Here is a 21116-nt window from a genome sequence, read left to right as displayed (position 1 = left end):
TATAAAGAAAATATTCTTAGAAGTGCTTCTGACACTACTCATATTTTTAATTAAAAAAAAAAATTCTGTTTGGTTACTGTACCCAAGTAAAGCCCAGTACTTTGCAGTGCATTGCACTACCCTGTACCCTGAAGTACTCTGTATACCCTGTTACAATCACTTTCCATAAAAAGATTTAGGAATTAAAAATTGGTGTTTTTGCCATCCCTCCCTCCAATGAATCATAAGCTGTTTAGTTTTAAACCATCAACAGAATCTCTTTTTTACTGTTATATACAAATGGAAATAATGCAAAACTAGAGTAAAGTGCAACTCAGAAAAGCTTCTAAATAAGTGCTAAATATTTTCGTTCAAAGGAAAAATTCTGTTTGGGTTGGCATTTTTTTGCAGAATCTTTCTTCAGAATTATGATTTTCTTTATGTATTGAGTGCAAATTTAATTGTTTACAATTTAGTAGAAAATCGTATATTTTTTTAGTTAAAAACTTGACTTCATATATTAAATTAAAAATTCCCGCTAAATTTTTTTACAAAATTATATTTTTCTTAATGTTTTGAATGCAAATTAAATTAAAAAATTTTTTTTGGTAAATTTCATAATTTTTCAGACATTTGAGAGATATGAGTTATATTATTTGCGACAATTTTCTGGATGAGAAATAAAGATAAACATTCTTAAAAATAAAGTTATTTTTCAAGAATTTCTTTTATATTTGATTTATGAAGGTGTTTTATATTAAGTTTTTCACTTGAAGGAAGATACAATTTTCTGCTGAATTAATGAATTAAGGCATATGTCATATGTCGCATCTTTGAGATGTTATATCTGTAAATAGTTTTATTTGTCAAGTGTCTTATCAATACAATTTTCGAAAAGGTCATAAGTCGCATCTGTTCAATGTCTAATTAATATTACAATTCTATAGCGAAGTTTGGATTCGCAATCAATTTTTGGCAAAATAAACTAGCATTTCATTTCCAAGAAATATTTTTTTTTTCGGAGCACCCTAGATTTGGGATTTCATCACCTTTTCGAAACACCCTAGATTCCTTTTCCGGGTTTTCAGAGAATGCCGCGTTAACGCGCACCACGTTCATTTTGCCCAGTCACTCCTTTACCGGCACATTGAAAGTAAGGCAGAGGATCGAATTTAAGGAAACCCATGGTTAGTTGATTTTTCTGTTTAATTTAGTTTTGATTTGACGGAAATAATAAGAAACCATGCGAAGCAAAGAATTTATATTTTTCTCGAAGCCTCAGCCTCTCGAACGAAGAGGAAAATCATGAAATTTACAAAAAAATCTGAAATTCTTTTTTTAATTAAATTAGAATTCCAAACATACCTTTAAGATCCGTGGAGTCTTGAAGGAGATCTGAGACGTCCACAAAACAGGCCAAGACACTCAATTTTCCATGAAAGTATAGAGGACGTAAGGTCAAACTCTAATAAAACGCATGAAGTAACTTCCAGTATATATATTTCTTATTACTTATTACTAGAGGGTTTAGAACATCTGTTGATATCAATATCAAATGTGTAGATTCAAAGTACAATGCCCCGTATCCGTTCTATCTCATTCTTGTGGGTCTTGTTTTAAGCGGCTAGACATCGTCTTCCACATCCCCCCCNCGGAGAGTTTGGAGGCTGAAGGCGGAGGCTGAAGGCAGAAGCTGAAGTCAAAGGCTAGCCATAAAAAACTTTGGTTTGAGTTTAAAAGTCACTTTTTCCTCTTTGGCAACGGTGGAGGATTCTGCAACAACTTTTCAAGGTTGTCCTCTACGTCTAGGGGAATCTGAAGGAAGTTGGCGTGGGGGTCTGCCCCGGCGTGGAGGTCCTAGGAGTTCTCTATCAAAGGCGGAGTACCTCTGCTGTGTGGCAGAGAGCTTGGCAAAGAAGAAAGCTAGAGGGCGCCAACCACCTGACTTTTTATGCTGTAGAGCTGCACCAACATGTGTGTTGGAGGCATCAGTGACAAGTGACACTTCGGCGGATGGAGAAGGATGTGTGAGAGAAATGGCGGAGGAAAGGGCGGATTTGGCTTTAACAATGCCGTATTGTAACTCCTGGACCCAGTTTATATCCTGAGGATTTCCAGCTAGGGCATCAGTGAGGGGGCGGAGAGTTCTTGCAATCCCAGGTAAAAAACGGCAGTAAAAGTTTTTCATGCCCAGAAATCTCTGGATACCATGTACATCCTGGGAATGTGGTTGGTGGAGTAGGGCATCTACATGACAACGTAGGGGAACAATGCAATCAGCAGTAATCTTATGTCCCAGGTACTCGATCTTGTTCTGTACAAAACTGCACTTATCCAGGTTTAACACTATTCCGTTCTGAACCAGGAGCTCCAGGACAACCCGGAGATGCTTGATGTGAAGCTTCCTGTTCCAACTTGAAATTAGTACTTCATCCAAGTAGATGAAAACAAAGGGTAATTCTCTAAAGATTCTGTCCATCAACCGTTGGAATGTTTCAGCCGCATTCTTCAGTCCAAAGGACATATATATAAATTCAAACAATCCAAATGGAGTCCCAATAGCAGTTTTACAAATATTGGCCTCACTCATGGGAACCTGATTGTATCCCTTCACTAGTTCGAGTTTGGAGAAAAACTTGCAACCTCTTAAATTGTTTGTGAAATCACAAATGTTAGGGAGAGGATACTGGTCTGGCCTGGTAACATTGTTTAAACAGCGGTAATCGCTGCAAGGACGCCAGGATCCATCAGATTTTTTAACCATATGTAGAGGTGAGGCCCAAGGACTATCAGTCCGACAGATAATCCCCACCGATTCCAATTCAGCCTTAGTGTGGGATAATTTAACTTGATCCAAACGGCAGGGGCGAGCATATAACGGTTGTCCTTCTGTCTCAATCACATGCTCAACATTGTGTTCAGGGAGTTTACTAGGTGTTCGTGGATTCCAGGCTGCAGGGAACTCATCCAAGAGAGAGGCAACATCAGGGGAGAGTTTACACACAGAGGCAGTGGAGGAATCGGCAGGAGAAAACCTAGGCGGTACAAGAGGTTCAAAGGAGGGACCTTGAAGAACTTGGGGGTTGTTGGTGTCAACTAGGAAGTCAACCTCTGCCAGGAAGTCTGCTCCAAGAATAGGTTGGTCCACATCGGTGAGGAGGAACTGGAACTGGAAACGGCGGGAACCAAACTGTAGAGGAATTAATCTGGAACCCCAAGCTTTAGTTTGCCGTCCATCAGCCATTAGGAGGCAGGGGCCTGTCGGGGCAGCTGAGGAACGATGGGGAAACACAGATCTTGAAGCTCCAGTGACCACTAAATAATCACAGTTTGCCAGGGAATCTTGAAGGTACACGAGATAACCGCCGACTGGAAGGCTGTTTAATTTTAACTCCTCCTGTTGGCTCTGGAGTTTCCCTGAAAACTGCAAGGAGGGAGACAATTGTTGGCTGCAGGACCAAAACGTTTGTGGAAATAACACTCAGAGTTTAATGAACTCAAGATGGAATTTAAAGAATTTGAACCGCAGTTTAAATCCGCCAAAATCCGCCAAAACCCGGTTTAAATTAAGCGCTGGCTTAAATCTTGAAACATTTGATACAATTTTAAGTGGAACCAACCATATTTAAACCGCGGCTTAAATTTAAACTGCCGCTCAAATTCTTTAAATTCAGCCACTGGGGTTTGATTTCGGAGGTTTGGCGATGGGCTTCTGCAGTCCTGAGCTCTACCACGTGCTGGGGAAGATGATGAAGTTGTACTAGTAAAAATTAAAATTTGTCAGTTAATAAGTAGAAAATCGGATTTTGAAATTAAATGAATTTGTTCGTTTTTTTTCTAGAAAAAATGCGTGAAAATAAAAGGTTTTTTTCTTAAAAGTTATACTAGATACTAGATACCGGAAACAAGTATTTCAAATCTTAGAAATTTTTTTCAGAAATCTTGGAAAATATGATTTTTTTGTGAATGTAATGAAATTTGATAAAAATGTCTTCAACTTTTTTTTTTGAATTTAGCACATATTTGCTTTGAGTTTGACTTTAAATGTTGAAATTTAAATTAAATTAGTTTGTGGTTCATTAAAAAGAGGAGATAAGGTGTCATATTTAATTATAATTTTAGCTGTCAGTCGTTTTTTGTAGTTTCATTTAATAATACACAGGCTATGAGAAAGGGTGTTGAACTTGACTTTTAAGATAAAGAAATATATAGGGTTTATAAAATCTTAATGTATAGGGTAGGGTACAGGTAGGATAGGCAACGTTCCGTTAACAAATTTCAAAAAAAGTTTTTAAAAAACAAATGAGGTTTGGCATAAAGAATGGCAAACACCGTTAACTTTGAAATCGTTAACAAACAATAATAGTAATGTATAAAAAGACAGAAATAAAAAAAGAAAAAATGTGTTTTAAAATTAGAAATAACGGAGTTATTCGTTTTTTTTTGCTTTTAGCTCAGCTTAGCTGACTGATTTCTAAAATATATTCGTTTGACGTTGTTAATAAGATTGAGATCGTTAACGAATGGTAACTTTCTGAAAGATTGGAAATTATTGTTAACTGAAGGGAACGTTTAGTTCTTTACTAAGAAGGAAAGGATATTTTAAAAGTTGGTATTTTGAACAATTTTAGCTAACCATGAACTAAATTAAACTTTACAACATAAAAACAACATATCAGCATTTTGCTGTTTTCATAAAATAGATTTAATAAAATTATGACTTTTGAAATCAGGTTTTAGAGTGCTACTTCAAAATAAAGACGATCTTGTATTCGTTACTTAATCATCTCTTTAATGGGAACCTAGTACCACAGTCTATAGCCAGCTTCTAGAAAGCTTACATAAAATTCAAGTTAATTTTTACATACATTTATTGGGTTTAAATTACTGTGTATAATATAATAATTTTATTATGTATTTAGGCTTTACTAGAATCATAATGTGGAATCTTATTTTGTTCATTAAAAAGTGTAAGGTTTGGGACGAAAAAGGTGACACTAATTCCAATTTGAAAGTTCACCTTTTGTAGAAAATAAGAATACTCAAAATTGTAAGTTTTTAACAAGTTTATTAATTTTCATTTTCTGCATCGGAATCTGATTACCTCGATAACCTCAGGACCTAGAAAATCAATGATTAATTTTTGTTTCATTTAATGTTTTTGCAAGTTTCTAATCTATTCAGATGTCTTCTATAAAAGCTAACTATGTTAAATACTTATTATGTATGTTATGTTTTAAATACCGAAACTAAAACTAAGGGCTGTAAGCATGCAATGCATCTCTTTTTTTAAAGTCGTTGATATTCTAACCTAAGTTTTTGCAGAAATACTATGCTTGTTTAGATTTATGAATGCTCAAAATTACAAAAATTTGTACTCAGCCAAAACAAAATTGTTACAAAATAATTTTTTTTTAATTTATAGATTATTCGCCTAGAAATTTAGTTCAGAAAATAACTGATCAAACCTTGTTCATTTTTGGCCTGAACATACAGAAACACAGAATAGTATTATACAGCGTTTACAGTTAGAGAGTTTGAATATGAATTATCACAGTTTTGTTTTATGTTTTTCTTCCTTTCGATAAGGTAGACAATATTTGAATTTTAGTTTTTTATCATAAATTGTTTTCTGAATATCTATTTTCTAGTGTCTGTTATGATTGATGCGGATTGCGATGTGGGTTTTTATTCAATGTTTGGGAAAGGCAGATAAACTCTTTAACGAAGTTTTCATATATTTTTCAACTTTTTTTCTAATTACTTACAATCAATACAAGAAGATATCTGAAAAATATGCGACAACCAGATGATGTTCTAAAGTTTTTTTTTGAAGATTCCAAAAAATGCTTTTACCAAACTCAAAACTCAGAGATAAAAATGAGTGAAGTATAATGAGAGCGACAGCGCACTAACAACTAACAAGCTAGATTTATTTATCTTTTAGAATTAATAGATCGTCAGATGTCCATTTCTTAATTCATCTAAAGATATCATGCTTACAAGCATTTTAAGGCAATAATTTCCAGCAGGTATTAAAAAAATAAGCTTTACCCCAAAATTATGGAAAGGGGATTGAATTAGGTTTTTAACATTTATTATCCACAATATCAAAATCCTTAAAATTATAATTTGGAGAAAAAATATTTAAGATATTGTGGCTTTTCTAACAATTTATCAAAAGAATGTATACTTATAATTTAATCGTAGAAGTCAATAAACTGATTTAAGAGTGTATAGTTCCTGAAAATGTTTGATGAATATATATATATATATATATACATAGACATTGTGATTGTGCAGACAGAACAGCTTCATTCATGCGCTAAATGCAGTTTTTCTTTCCCGCTAATTGCAACGTGGCAAGTGGCTGGAGTCTGCGTAGTGCGTACACAATATATTGTACCTCACCCGGTTTTCAAACAATTTACTTTTTCTCCTCCTGCTTTGAATGCAGAAATTTCGCAGTTCTAATTAAAAAATGTTTATATTACTTGACAATGTAAAAAACTTAAATGTGTTTCAATATTTTTAATATCTTTTTTTATATATTTTTATATCTTTACCCTATTCCTGCTGGGGGGGGGGGGTCAATTTCGACCCCCCCCCTGTGGTTTTTTTTACATAACTCAAAAAGTATTGGTCTGAGGCTGTTGAAATTTTCTAACTTTTCTTACATACCCAAAGCCCTCCCTTTAGGCCTAAAACCGGGCTTTAATACTAACTGCCTGAGTCCTAAGGCACACTGCCTGAATGACTGTTTTTTCCTGTAACAAACTAAATCTTTGTTTTGACCCTTTTTCACTTGTCAGATTTTGATAAAATTTAGCTTTTTGGAAAGCCTATGATATAAGGAAACGGATTGCACAAGTTTTGCGAAAAAAAATTGCAAATGTTTTGCAAACAACCTGTCAAAGGAAATTTGCACATTTTTAGTTTTTCTTGATTAAAAATCAGGTTATTTAAAATTTTGCAAAATTTTTTGCATATTTGAAATGGCATGGTCAAGGGCTTTTCAAAAATGTATAATTTTTCATTTTTTTACAAATTTTTTTTGCAAACATTTTTACTATATAACTGGATTTTGCGATAAAAAATTCAATTTTCGCAAATTTGCAAATTTTTTTGAAGATTTCAAAAGAAGAGCCCAAGAGCTTTCCAATGATGTATCATTTGTCATATTTGGACATAAAACATGGGATTTAGAGGGGGGGGGGTCACTTGACCCCCCCCCCTCCAGTATATCCTGGTTTTTAAGTACCCCAGCAGAGATAGGATTAAAAAACTGACGATTATTGAAACTGTGAACGGCGAACACTTTCACTTTCCTCCTTTTTCTTTCATCTTATCTCCTTTTTTTCTTTCTTTCATTCTTTCTTTCTTCTTGAAAATAATGCAATTGGAAAGTACGGCTTACGTCTGTCTATTTGAAAAACTTTTTCAATTATGTGACTTACTGGTAAGTTTCATTAAGGTAAAATATTGTTTTGATATTTTGAAAAATATCTAAACTTAACGTACTAATGTACGCTCTGTGAACTTTACTACTGACAATTTATTTACAAGATTATGTTTTGGAAAAAATTAAAGCTTACTGTGTTCTGTAAATCTTTCTATCAGCCGCTTGTCTTTCTTGAGCCGTCCTTAAATACATGTATTACTTAACACTTTGAATAATAAAAAAGTATATTCACTTAATAAAAGACAAAAGGTAAAATAAATGTAAATAAATACAGTATTTGTAGACTTGTAATTGCCTTTTAAATGTAAATTAACAATTTATTTTTACAGTTTCCCACTCATTCAATATTATTCTAAAATGTTTTGACAAAGAGAATAGAATATATTAGAGTTGAATTTACTAGAAAAAAGTGTAAAACGGCCATTTTGTTGTACTGTTTCCATACTGCAGGTGTACTTCACATATTTTTGCTATATAACCTTTTTGGCCCTGGAATATCATTTTATGGAAAATCTAAAATTAATATTAAAAGAAAACCAAATTATGAAATAGGCTGGTTTCATAATTGACCAATGATCATTTCACATAGACTCTATACCTTTCACTTTACAAACGATGATTTTCCGTTATAACTATAAATCAAATGATGTTTTTTATTCACCTAACTAATTTTATAAAGTTTATTTAATAGCTTTAAAAAATTTGCAATTGAAATGGAAAGTCTAGGGAACATACTGTATTAATGTACTCTACTGCATATAATTTGTGAACATTTATATGGTTTGTACACTTTGAACTCCCTTTCAGGCTGAAATGGACTGACAAAATTCATACCGAGGGATTTTCTAAATTTAATATATATTCTATTCTCTTTGTGTTTTAATCTGGATAGTTAATTCTTACTTCTGTTTCTCTTCACTTGCTTGAGAAAATGTCGTAGAGTTTTGATGAATCAGTTGTGACTGGTTGCACCCTATGTAATTCATGCTTAAAATTTCAAAATATTAGATTCTTTTAAAAAGTTGTTAAACATTTCAAATTCATCACCATGATTGTAATCGAACAATTTATTTTCGGAAAAATTACTATAAATGTAGTAAACACCTACTCCATAACAAATTCTTGAAACGTATCTATCCAGTCACATTATCTGTTCTACGAATTATAGATGTCATATTCATAGAGAGGTTGCATGACTTAACTTCCAGGATTTGGCTTTCACTCGTTAATATCTCTCGTGTTTTTCAAATTTTCTTCAGTTGAATATAAATTGTGAAAGAGTAATAGCTTGAAAAAAAATTAGGTGAGGAAATTTATATTATTTTTAACCAAATATTTTCTTTCCTTAGTGCATTAAATATACTGAAGTATTTTAACTTACAGCAATAAAGGGACCGTTCCCTCTTTTTATTTAAAGGGACCAGTTCAAGAGTCAACATTCATTAACTTCTTAGATGGAGTTATTTGTATTGTTTGGCTAAATGTACATTGTTCATCCATTTAATTGGGGCATGTTACATTGTTACATTTTGAACAATTGTTGAAAGAACCTTGATGTTATAGTTTCTTCTTTGGAGTTATTAGCTTGTAAGGTTTCCTCTTCATTTAGGCATAAGTCACTGCTACAGTTTGAGGTATTGTCATAAATCTTAATTTTTTATTAAATTATTCTTGTATTTAGAATAGTTTTCTGTTTGTTTACTGTATGTCTACTGGATGACATAAAATAAATCTAAGGGAGGGTTTATGTCCCAGAACAATTTTAAATTTTGGCAATTTATAAGTTTAAAATTATAGATTTCAAAATTTGAGAAACTTTAATTTTCAGTCCCTTTGGGGGTTGTCAAACTAACTATGGATTTCGCAACTCAGTTGGAAGTATGACCTGAAGATGATTTACCACTCTTATGAAGATGTGTGTGCCCCAAAGATAATATATATATATATATATGCAGGCAGGTATAAATTTTGAGGTCTTGAGAAAAGGTGCAAACAGCACCATCTCTGTCGTACGCATGGCATTTTATCCTCTGGATTGTTGCTAATTTATCACTTTGTTTATGCGTGATAACACTAAATGCGTACTATAGTAACAATGAATACTGCATATTGTACTTTATGAAACAAGTTAATCAATGCAAATAAAACTGAGGTAGGAATTTGACTAGACAAAGTTAAAATGTGCAAGTTGTACTGAATGGCATACGTAAATTAACGCAATTTAAATAAAAATTATGACTATAAAAGTACATCGAATCTAGGACAAAGTACAAATGATCTGATCATAACATAAACAAAACGCGTACTGTATGTTTGTGTTACCTTGAAATTTAATTTTATTGGTCAAACAGGTCCAGATAGCAACACTTGAACTATACAGGATGCAATGCGCGTACTGTATGTTTATATAACACAAATGCGTATTTCCTACAGATGGCAGCAAGGGGAGAAAGAAATATAGAAAGTAATCAATTTGCTATAGATGTCTCTCCTTGCACTTTATCTCAGAGGTTCAAAAATTAGTTGTCTGCTACAAGCAATTTATAGGAAGGAGGTTTCTACCTGCCTGCATATCTATATATATATTATCTTTGGTGTGCCCTCCATGTGCCAGCCCCATAGCCCCCCTTAATACGCCTCTGGATAGCATAGATGTGTTTAAGAAGTTTACAAACATATTTCGGAATGGAGTGAGATTTGAAAAAACAGAACTAAGTAGTTTTAAAGATAAATTCGTATAGAATTAGAAGTGCCAGGCAAAATCAATGAATTGATTAAGCGACTATATAGTTGTTGACCCTAAACAACAAACACCCATTGTAAAGTCGTCTTTGACAGCCACAGCCAAACCAAACAATTTCAAGTCCCCCCTCCTCTCTCCCAGATTTCATAAACACACCTCACATGTTGTGAATCTATCTTCAAAAGTTAAACAAAGAAAATTTCATTTAAAAAACAGTGATTTCATTCATAATTAATTGTCATCTTATTTCAGAAGTTAAAAACGTCTTTAGTACGGTTTGTACCCTAATTTGTACCCACATTTCCTGTTCTAGATCGTAAGGTTTATTACAAACATTATTTTCATTATTTATACCAAATATAATTAAATGTAATTTTTCAGGAAATAAAGAGATTTTCATTATTATCGATTTCTGGAAGCGTGGTTTGTTTTGATATATTCGAGAAACAATTTCTTTGCGGCTTACAATAGTATTACATATAAACTATACACACAAACATACCAAATTTTTAGATTTTTAATTATGAAAATTTCGAAGATCTCACTGAAGACGACATTTACATGAGTCCCTAGGTTATTTTTTCTCGTCTTTACTTTCCAAAAGAAATCTTTTCATGCAATTATTTCCAAACCAAATAAAACATTATGGCCCAACCTGTCGTTGTTGCACCTTAGTCTGTTCCAAAACTCATTGTGAACGAAATAACCGTAATTTGTAAAAAGTTAATTTAATATAATTAATCACTATCTCGGGTTGTACTTTACATACAGGGTGTCCCAAGAAACATGACAGTATGCAAGAGGACTTGAATGTCGTCTTGATTTTTGATATAATTTGCTGTGTTTATTTGTCAACCTAATTTTAGAAGTAAATTTCTAGAGATAATAATCACAAAATTCCCCTTGTCCTACCATTCCCAAAATGTGGTCTGCCTTTTTTGTGCTTTCAATATTGCCCGACATAGAAAGAATTTCGTTCAGATTTCGACAATTTTGCTTTTATTTAACAAAATGGAAATCTGAACCAAACTCTTTCTTTCTCCGGTAATATTGAAAGCACAAAAAACGCAGACCACTTTTTGGAAATGCCATGCAGGGCTAGGAGAATTATGCGATAATTGTTTCAAGAATCATACATGTTAAAGTAGATAGAAGACTAAATGTCACAAATAAATTCATATATCAAAGACGACTTTCAAGTCGTCTTGCTATTGTCATGTTTCGTGGGACACCCTGTATGTACAAATTTTGCTTGGTGATTTTTTAAAAAATAACAAATTTGGACGGGTTTATGAGTTGCAAAACCTGTTTCTGATGAGGTTAAGCAATTCTGGCTCTTCGAAGAACTGCTTTCACTCAATATTTCTTGCTCACAAAGATCTTCAGGAATCTGAAAATCATACATTCAAATGTCGTCTTTTAACATTTTAAATTTAGTTTCGGCAATATTATTTTGGTCCTTCGCAATTTCCGTCCTACGAAACTTCATACCTACTGCAATATCCGAGCTATGGCCTATGTACATTGTACAAGTCGGATGTATGTCCATTTATTTCATAAAGCTGTTCTACGCATTCAAAAAAGTTTTTAAAATTAATCCAAAGACACTAAATATTTTCTGAGGCATAGTCTTCTTTTAGGCTTAATTTAAGCACATTCAGACTAGGTAAGTCGATGCACACATTTTGCAAGTCGGATGCACACTTTTCGAAGATTGGATGGATGATTTAAAGAGGAAGGATGTTTTTTATTTATTCTTTATATTGTACGAGGTATGATTAATAAGTTAAAAACTTTCTAGAAGCTCTGATTTTTAAAAAGGTTTTCAGGCAATCGAAAACAGCATAGTTATCCCAGTACTAAATTCTGCCGTGGTTTGGTACATAACACCATTTATAAAAAAAAAGTCAGAATTAAACAGGCCGATTAAAGTTTGTTAATCTACATTAACTTAATTTTAATGTTATGTTCAAAGATGCTCCCAAAGATTAATAGATCAGTTAAACAATTTGTGTATCAATTTAGGTTGATTTCTTTCTTATAGTATGGGTTTCCAACGTAATAGCTTATTCACTTACGCGAAATTATGTGCAGTTACGCAAAGTAATTTTCATTTCGTGTAATTTTGCGTAATCGGTGAAACTTCAATTTCGCGAAATTACTGCGTAATTTCGTGTAATTTCTACTACGATATTTTGCGAAATTTTGTAATAATTACGCGTAATTAGCGAAACTTCGATTTTGCGAAATTATGCCGTAATTTCGCGTAATTTCTACAAAAGTAATTTCGCGAAAGTTTGAAATGAGTATGCCTAATTAGCGAAACCTCCACACAAACCAGCCTACAGGAGAACATTTTAACCTTCTTGGACATGAACTCTACCATCTAAAAGTTAGCGTACTAGAGAAGGTTTGAGACCTTATGAGAAGTTTAGTTTTAGTCTTTAAGTACGACAATCTAAATACATCAGAGATTTACATAAAAGTTTGTTAATTAGATCGACCCCGGCACCACTTTAAATACTATACATATAAACTAGTTTGTTTTTAATCTTCATTCGACTGAAACAATCTCAAGGAATAATAAATTTCTTAAAACATTCTTTAAAAAGTAAATATTTGAAAATTATCTTTTTTCCATCTCATAATCTGAGTTCGTTTCCCTTTTGTCCATTTGACAGCCCATTTAAATATTTTCAAAATAATCTTTTTTTGTTTGTTTATTTTCTTGTGGGGATTAACATCGATTTTGAAGGTTATTATATCGTTAGAACTGACACGGGTCAACCTAGACCGAAAAATGGAATAAAATGTGGAACTAACATCTACCTTTTTTACTCTGTACAGAGGTTTGGTCCATCACCATCACCGAATTTTAATTCAATTTGAAAGTATTTAAATTATCCAATCAGATTGGACATGGTTGTATCACAAATATCCTTACATATATTTTCCCGCTATATTCATTTCTGATGATTAAGATGTACTTTACTAATTACTAGTATACGTAATTAGCACGTAATAAGTGAAAGAAAGTGTTACGCGTCATTACATGTAACGTAATTACGACTGGAAACCCTCGATACAATTCATTTAGTTACATTGAATTTCCTAAGAATAGCCAGTCTACAAAAAAGGTTGAAAAACTACAAAAGTTTTCATCCGAAGAACAAAATGTGTGCCTCCGAACTACAAAAGTGTTTACCCGAAGAACAAAATGTCTGCATCCGCTACAAAAGTGTGCAACCGAAGAACAAAATGTCTGCATCCGCTACAAAAGTGTGCAACCGAAGAACAAAATGATATTTGAATTTATTTGTGACATTTAGTCTTCTATCTACTTTAATATGTATGATTCTTGAAACAATTATCACATAATTCTCCTAGCCCTGGCATTTCCAAAAAGTGGTCTGCGTTTTTTGTGCTTTCAATATTACCGGAGATATCAAGAGTTTGGTTCAGATTTCAATTTTGTTAAATAAAAGAAAAATTGTCGAAATCTGAACGTAATTGTTCATATCTCGGACAATATTGAAAGCACAAAAAAGGCAGACCACATTTTTGAAATGGTAGGACTAGGGGATTTTTGTGATTATTATCTCTAGAAATTTACTTCTAAAATTAGGTTGACAAATAAATGCAGCAAATTATATCAAAAATCAAGACGATATTCAAGTCGTCTTGCATACTGTCATGTTTCGTGGAACACCCTGTACAAAAATTGTGCATCTGTCAAACAAAATGTGTATCCTACCTACAGAATGTGTGCATCCGACCTATACAAACTGTGTGTTTCCTACCTACAAGAAGTGTTCATCCGTAATAAAAAATAGGTAAAGCCGATCTACACAAGTGGGCATCGAACCTACAAAATGTGCGCATCCGATCTACTCAATTTTTTAATCCCACCCGTACAAAATGTGTGCTTTCGACTAACTGAAAATTGCGCATCCGACCATAAGTCGGACACTCATTTTTCTTTAAATAAGTGGTTTTTTTTTAACTAGAGTTGATCGGACCAACAGAACTAACCAACATTATGCAAACGGGATTTTATTTGTCCTTCCCTATTAACCGGAAACCCTATAAATATGTTTGACATTCATATATATATATATACGTGTTTTAAGTTTGGAATATGTATGACATTTGTATTTTTTGTAACCAGTTCCTTGGTAAAAATACGTAATTTATATCCGTAAAAATGCGCATGTAAAAAAAAATTTAAAACCCAATGAATCATAGATTTTTAGGTTTAGGTTTTAAAAATCCTAACATTTCTTAAAATTTAAAGATTTTACCTATACGTAAAACTACGTATTTTTAAGGCATATTCAAGTTCTAAAACCAAAATGTTAAGAACTTGACATGCACATTGTTCCTTTATATCTATCAACTAGTTCCACAAATTTCTTAAATCTATATTCATAGATATCAATTAGTTCAATCCAATCCAATCCAATATTCTGTATACACAAATTCACACCATCTTCATTCCTTTATCTGATTGCATCTAAGTAGAACTTCTATTTATCAAAAAAATCGAGAATTTACTGACAAACACATCAATTTACTCCAAAATGATAGCAATTTTGAAACATTTTATTTACCAAAATGTTTGGTTTAAATTTCTTACATAACAATTCTCTTAAAAAGATCATAAAATATTTTTAAATTATCAATTAAAAATGCATTTTTCTGCAGTTGAGGTTTTGTGAATATATTACTTGGTATGAAATTTACGAAAATATACGTATTTTTAAGTTTGTTTCAAACTTAATAAACTCTAAAAAAAATTAAGTAAAAGAAAACCCCAAAAAATACTTTAAAATACGTAAAATAAAACCTATAAACTTAGAAAAATTACTTGTATGAAATTTACAAAAAAATAAGTATTTTTTGGTTTGCATCAAACTTGTAAACTCTAAAAGAAACAATTTTTCAAATAAAGAAAAAAGCGAAAAAAGCGTAAAAATACGTAAAATACAAACCTAAAGAACTTAAAAAACTAACTTGGTAAAAAGTATACGCAATTATTCATTAAAATACGTTTCTGGAAAAACTAAGCACTTAAAAAATCCCGCTTGTTATAAGAAAAAAACATAATAATACCTAATTATACGCAAGTTCTTTAGCTTACAAAGTTTTACGTAAGTTAAGTACCTTAACATATGTATACCAATGTAGAGGCTCAATTGATTCGGTAAAAAAAGACGTGAATTTTATGCAGATCACTCAAATGAGAATTAATGATAGGTTATTTGTTATTAACAAATATTTATCTATGTTTTTAAATTTACTTATTCCTTTAATTTCTTTATTCATTAGAAATTAAATTTTATTTACTAACCTCTGCATAAATGTAGAAATAAGCAAAGAATATATATAGAACAGAAACTATAAATGCTGGAATAGGAACAGCTGTAGAGTACAATAGATGGTTGTATACCTTTAAGACAAACAAATTTGATGAATAAGGTTAACTAAAGGTGGTGCGTTTATTTACTGAAATTTGAACGTTTCTTGGAATAGGCAAGCAGAGAACAAGTTTTTATTGAAGCTCAACAATTAAAAAGTTTTCGGCTAGCTTTAGATTTTTAATCAACCTCTGCCCTTTTTTTGTTAATTTTGTTCTTAATCATAGCGTTTTTGTCATCATATGCATTTTCAAAGTTTTGAATAAACCCTGTCCTGGGTGAGGGTAACGCACATGTGGGCGCATGCAAAAACGTCCAGCCTTTAAGAAAGTGTTTGCGAAAAATTAAAGGGGGGTTAGACTGAATCCTAATAAAACTCGAATTTGATTGCTACTAAGTTTACTTCTATATGTTGCTGCTATATAAAGACTAAATGGTTGAAAACACTTAATACCCAAGAGCATGTAAATGCACTTAGTTGAATTGTTCCACGAAAATCAGTAATTTAGAGCACGTAAATGCACTGACTTGCATTGTTCCACAAAAATCGTTAATTTTTAGTAAACTTTTAAACTGATTCTTCAAATATTACAATATGTAAATTCTGGATTTGATTTAAATTAAACGGTATAGACGCAATAGATAGAAGTAAATTTAGTAGGCGTATCTGGATATGAGTAGGAATTAGCCTTAAATTTTTCGCGAACGTTTTACATGTGGATCCCTAGCATCCATGGGATAATGTTTATTAAAAACTTCGAAAATAATCATGATCTTTGCAATGTACGTTTTACCTCTTGCAGATCTAGGCTAGTAATAACTAAACTCGGTTCCAGTTGTGAATAGAAACAAGGAAAATAATCATGATCTTTGCAATGTACGTTTTACCTCTTGCAGATCTAGGCTAGTAATAACTAAACTCGGTTCCAGTTGTGAATAGAAACAAGGAAAAACTTTCCCAGTTTCTCCGAACTTTTCAGCAAATTCTCCACAAACAACTCTAAAAATATACAAATTGTTTTAAAATTTTATTTTTTTAAATTTTTAAATATATAAAATTGAAATTTTAATTTTTAATTTATTTTTTTAAATATTGAAATTTTATTTAAAACACTAATTCTCTTTCCTTTTATACGTAATAAAATATGCTGAATTCATTTTATTATACAGAGAAAAGAATAAACAATAGACAAAAGACAGATTTAATAAATAAAATGATCAAATTCTTATAATTCACAGAATACAGCTCTTGTGATATATTAGCGCAAAGTTAAAACTGCCTTTCTTTCCTATTTCACTTCAAGGTCGCCAATTCTGACTGTGGTTTAATGACGATTCACGACTGCTGAATCCAAACAGAACTCCTTCTTTGCTGCCAACCTGTTCTTCCCGCTTTTTCTTGAGTTCTTAGCCCGGGGCAAATCAATATGTTCATAATTTTCATCATTTTACAGGAAATTCTCAAATTAGATAATTCATAATTTTACTAATTGTAAATGTTAAAACTATTTATTTTAAGCTATTCTTACAAGGTTCTTGTAGAGACAAATACTTCAATTTGCGGTAGTGTCAGTTTCCCTGGAAGTTTGGAGGTAGAAAAATGATGAACTCATCAGAATTTTAACAAAGAGAGTATTTCTTTATATTTACCAACTCTTTTGTTATTTCCCAGTACATTAAATCTCCTATTGTCAATAAATACAGGTTTAGCTTTGTAACCCAACACCGTAGACCTTAGATATTTCAAGCTATGAATTCTATGAGATGAAGAAATCTAAGTTTGAAATATCAAAGGTTTCAGGTGGAAAAAATATAGGTATTAGAAAATCAGAGTTTTTTTTTACAAAGACTGAATTTCTTTCGATTTTAGCAATGTTTATTTAAGCGCTGAGAAAACATATGAATAAACATAGGGCAAATTGTATTTTGTAAACTGTAAATTTTACAGCGATATTCAGTCAGTATAATACTTCCATTTGCCATCATTTATGAAATTTATTATAATCTATACTCTTAAATTAAACTTACTTTGGAGGATAACCACATCCTTTTACATTTGGAAATAATCTTCCAGTTACTAAATCCTAAAAATTATAAATAATTCAAGATTCTACATATGCTATTTAATCAAATGTTTTAAAAAGATTGGTTTAAACATCTGCAGATATGGTTGAGATATTCGCTTGGTTAATAATTATGAGATCATGAAAAAGAAACAGTAATTAGTCCAAACCCGAGAGTTTATTCTGCCAAAACTGGGTTTCTTACAGTGTATTTGATGCAGTCCTTATGACATTAATTAATGCTTTTGGAGAATGCTATAAATTAACAAATATTTTCTTAGTTTTATAAACTGACAGTGTCCTGTGTCCATCTGATTTTTGTAAGTGCCCCCAAAAAAGGCAAGGATCATTTTGAATACAAAATACGCTGAGAATAAAGCGTAAACTAGCTATGTCCAGTAATCGTTGATAATGCATCTTCTTAATTAATTGTGCTAGCAAAAATCTAACCTTTGATGGTAGCAGTTGTAAACTCTTTGAAACTTCATGAGCAGGTTGGCGTTCATACCAAACTTCAATCTAGTTTTTTTAATTAGAAACGCATGTGCCGTGCATGCAGCATGTGCTAAATGGTATAATGGGGGGATTTTATATGTTTTCAGATATTCCATGAAAATTCTTTAGGAAAATGTAGAGTAAATATGATCCAAGGAATTATAATAAGAATTTAGATAATTTTTTACAATTCATTTTTTTCTAATTTTCCAAAAAATATTTCCATTCTTCATTCTTCGTATAGTGTATTCTTTCTTCAGAGCCATGTATCAGTTCTTAAATCTGTTTTTTCTAATAACTGGAAAGGGATCTTTTGTAGCCACACTTGGGGCCTAATGTAATATATATGTCGTCATTTGTTCACTTATAAAAAGCGAGGAAAAGGACTTTTGCTCATTTTCTGCCTTATAAAAAACGAGCAATGGGCCTTTTGCTCGTTTTCTACTTTATAAAAAGCAAGCAAAAGGGCTTTTGCTCGTTTTCTGCCTTATAAAAAGCGAACAAAAGGCCTAATGCTTGTTTTCTGCTTTATAAAATGCGATTAATTCTTGATTATACAAAGATATTTCATTAATCCTTGATTGTACAAAAATATCTCATTAATCCTTGATTATACAAAGATATCTCATCAATCCTTGATTATACAAAGGTATCTCATTAATCCTTGATTATACTTTGATTATACAAAGATATCTCATTAATTCTTGATTATACAAAGATATCTTATTAATCCTTGATCATACAAAGATATCTCATTAATCCTTGATTATACAAAGATATCTCTTTAATCCTTGATTATACAAAGATATCTCATTAATTCTTGATTATCTTGATTCATCTTAATATCATCATGTTAATCTTCTATTGGTTCTCAGTTCATTCACAGATAGATGTCTCAAGTCTGACCTTTGTAACAGTAAATGACAATTTTAGTATAAAATAGTTTTTGGTGCATAAGATATGTTTTTACTCTTCATGAACTCTAGGTATTTTATTTTTTTATTGTCAGGGACAAAACTAGACTCAAGCTATTCCTCCTTGCAGATTTTTGCGAAGGCTGTAAAAACAAGTTTAACCGTCACATTTTAAAATTGATGGTTTCTATGAACTCCATGTTACCTGCCAGCAAGTAAAAATTTCTTTTGTACATCCTTCACTACAAGATGTCCAAGTGCAGTTATGTTTTCCTAAAAGTATGTACAGGGTGTTTTTGATTCTGTAATATATGAAAACGCCATTATTAAAAATATTCTTAATTTAAAAAAGTTCTGAGTAGCTTATTTATATAGTGGTCGTTTTATAATCCGTAAAAAAATTCTTGGAAATAAAAACATTTAAATCTGCAATTTCATAGCTTATGTCTCAATTCATACTTTCACCAAAAATCATGTTTTCTGAATGGGCGGGCCGGAAGTAAAGACGACCTAGGCCTTGTCATAGAGAGGGTTTCCTGATCGGTTGAAAAATGAAGGGGCAGAGTTATAACCCCTGTCGCCCCCCCCCCCTCTCGCCAATGTCAGAGTATAGCAGACAATTTCCGTTCCAGAACCTATTTGTATGCCAAAGAGAACAGGAAATCTAAATAATGTCTTTGATTTATACCAAACTTTCAAATGTGTAAACAACCTTAATTGTTAAATGAATGTAATCCACAATGATTTAAACCTATGCAGTACCGGAATCATAAATTAAAGAAATAAAAAAACACCTTGTAGATCTGTAAAAATAAGAATAAAACAGATATCTGAAGAAAATAATTGAATTTGTATAATTTGAAAAACAAGAGCGTGAATAAATTTATGCATGTCTAATATTTTAATTGTCAGAAATTTACGTCGACCTGACAGGCAAGAGTTTAAAAGCAGATATCAAAATGTAACAACAGTAAAAATATATATTTAGTAATATTTCGACCCCGTGCCAACTTAATGTTTGATGCCCAAACCGATGGAACAACTGATTTTTATTAAAATTTAGTTTAAGTTCATAGTCCTCTTTTGAAGAGAAATTATTAAACATCTTTTTATAAAAATATTGTGTTAGGCATTTTTCAAAACTGTGTCTTATTTTAATAAAAATAGAGTTTACCTTCAAGATATCGTCCTGTGTATGTTGTACAATTTGTGGCCGCAAAATTCTACACCAAATCAAAACTAAAACTTGAGAGCTCAGTTAAAAACTGCTTTGAGAATCTTGAAATATTATTTGCTCTAATTTAATTAAGATTAAAGTTCTCAAATTTCCTTTTTAAAGAATTTGATTTATAAAATCTGTTTTGTTTTTTCCTGCTGTAAAGTCGACCAGGCTGGGTCTATGAGAAAGGGAACAAGGAAACAGAAAGATAGAGCACTAAAAATCACAATGCTTTAGAAAACAAAATACTGTGGACACTTTGGGGCGCTTTTTAGAGCTGGAATCCAACTTAGCCAAATTCTGAATTTTTTTATTTTTTATACAAAAAAGCAAGTAAACACAATTTTTTAAAATAAATCAAGATGGGTATCACTTAGGGTTTCTAGCAAAAATCTAGCATTTTTGCACAGTGGGGCTGCTAATCAAGACTTTAAGTTTTTTTTCTGAAACTGCACGGCTCAAAACTTGAAACCATGAACCAACCATGAACTATGAAACCAAATTCTTCTTTAGGGATATTTGAAATAAATCGAAATTTAGATTTGGTATTGACAAATCCTACTGTCATGGAGGATTCCAGAATTACCAAAAATTCGTAATTTTGCCATGCTTTTCGTTTTTCAAAGCCATAGACAAAAAAAAATATTTAAATAAAAAGTCAGGTGTTGATTAAGGATTTAAGCTGCATAATGTTTTAAACATTTTCGAATCTCTAAAATTTCTTAGGGTTTAAACTTGATCCGCTAACTTTGTTTATCCAACTTTTTACAAATTTAAAATCATCCCCCCTTTCGCTCTCATGGTGTTCCTAACTAATCCTAAGT

The 21116-nt window shown here is 31.8% G+C and overlaps 1 long non-coding RNA gene across 4 annotated transcripts; it reads right to left on the bottom strand.

The window, feature by feature from the left end:
* Window positions 1-4849: 4849 nt before the first annotated feature.
* LOC111715146 (uncharacterized) lies at window positions 4850-20298 on the bottom strand. 4 transcript variants are annotated; one of them, XR_002768173.1, is made up of 11 exons: window positions 20248-20298; window positions 19279-19346; window positions 18115-18183; window positions 17630-17685; window positions 16396-16601; window positions 15535-15633; window positions 11490-11574; window positions 8345-8414; window positions 7575-7622; window positions 6173-6222; window positions 4850-5100 (listed from the first exon to the last, which is right to left on the bottom strand). It is a non-coding gene; the product is annotated as an uncharacterized LOC111715146 (long non-coding RNA). The 4 variants fall into 4 exon arrangements; XR_002768174.1 differs by lacking the exon at window positions 6173-6222; XR_002768172.1 differs by lacking the exon at window positions 4850-5100 and having other exon boundaries at window positions 5126-6222.
* Window positions 20299-21116: the final 818 nt, after the last annotated feature.

Source organism: Eurytemora carolleeae, unplaced genomic scaffold, assembly GCF_000591075.1.
Source record: "Eurytemora carolleeae unplaced genomic scaffold, Eaff_2.0 scaffold1447, whole genome shotgun sequence".
Lineage (NCBI taxonomy): Eukaryota > Metazoa > Arthropoda > Copepoda > Calanoida > Temoridae > Eurytemora > Eurytemora carolleeae.
This window is presented reverse-complemented; position numbering and strand designations above follow the sequence as displayed.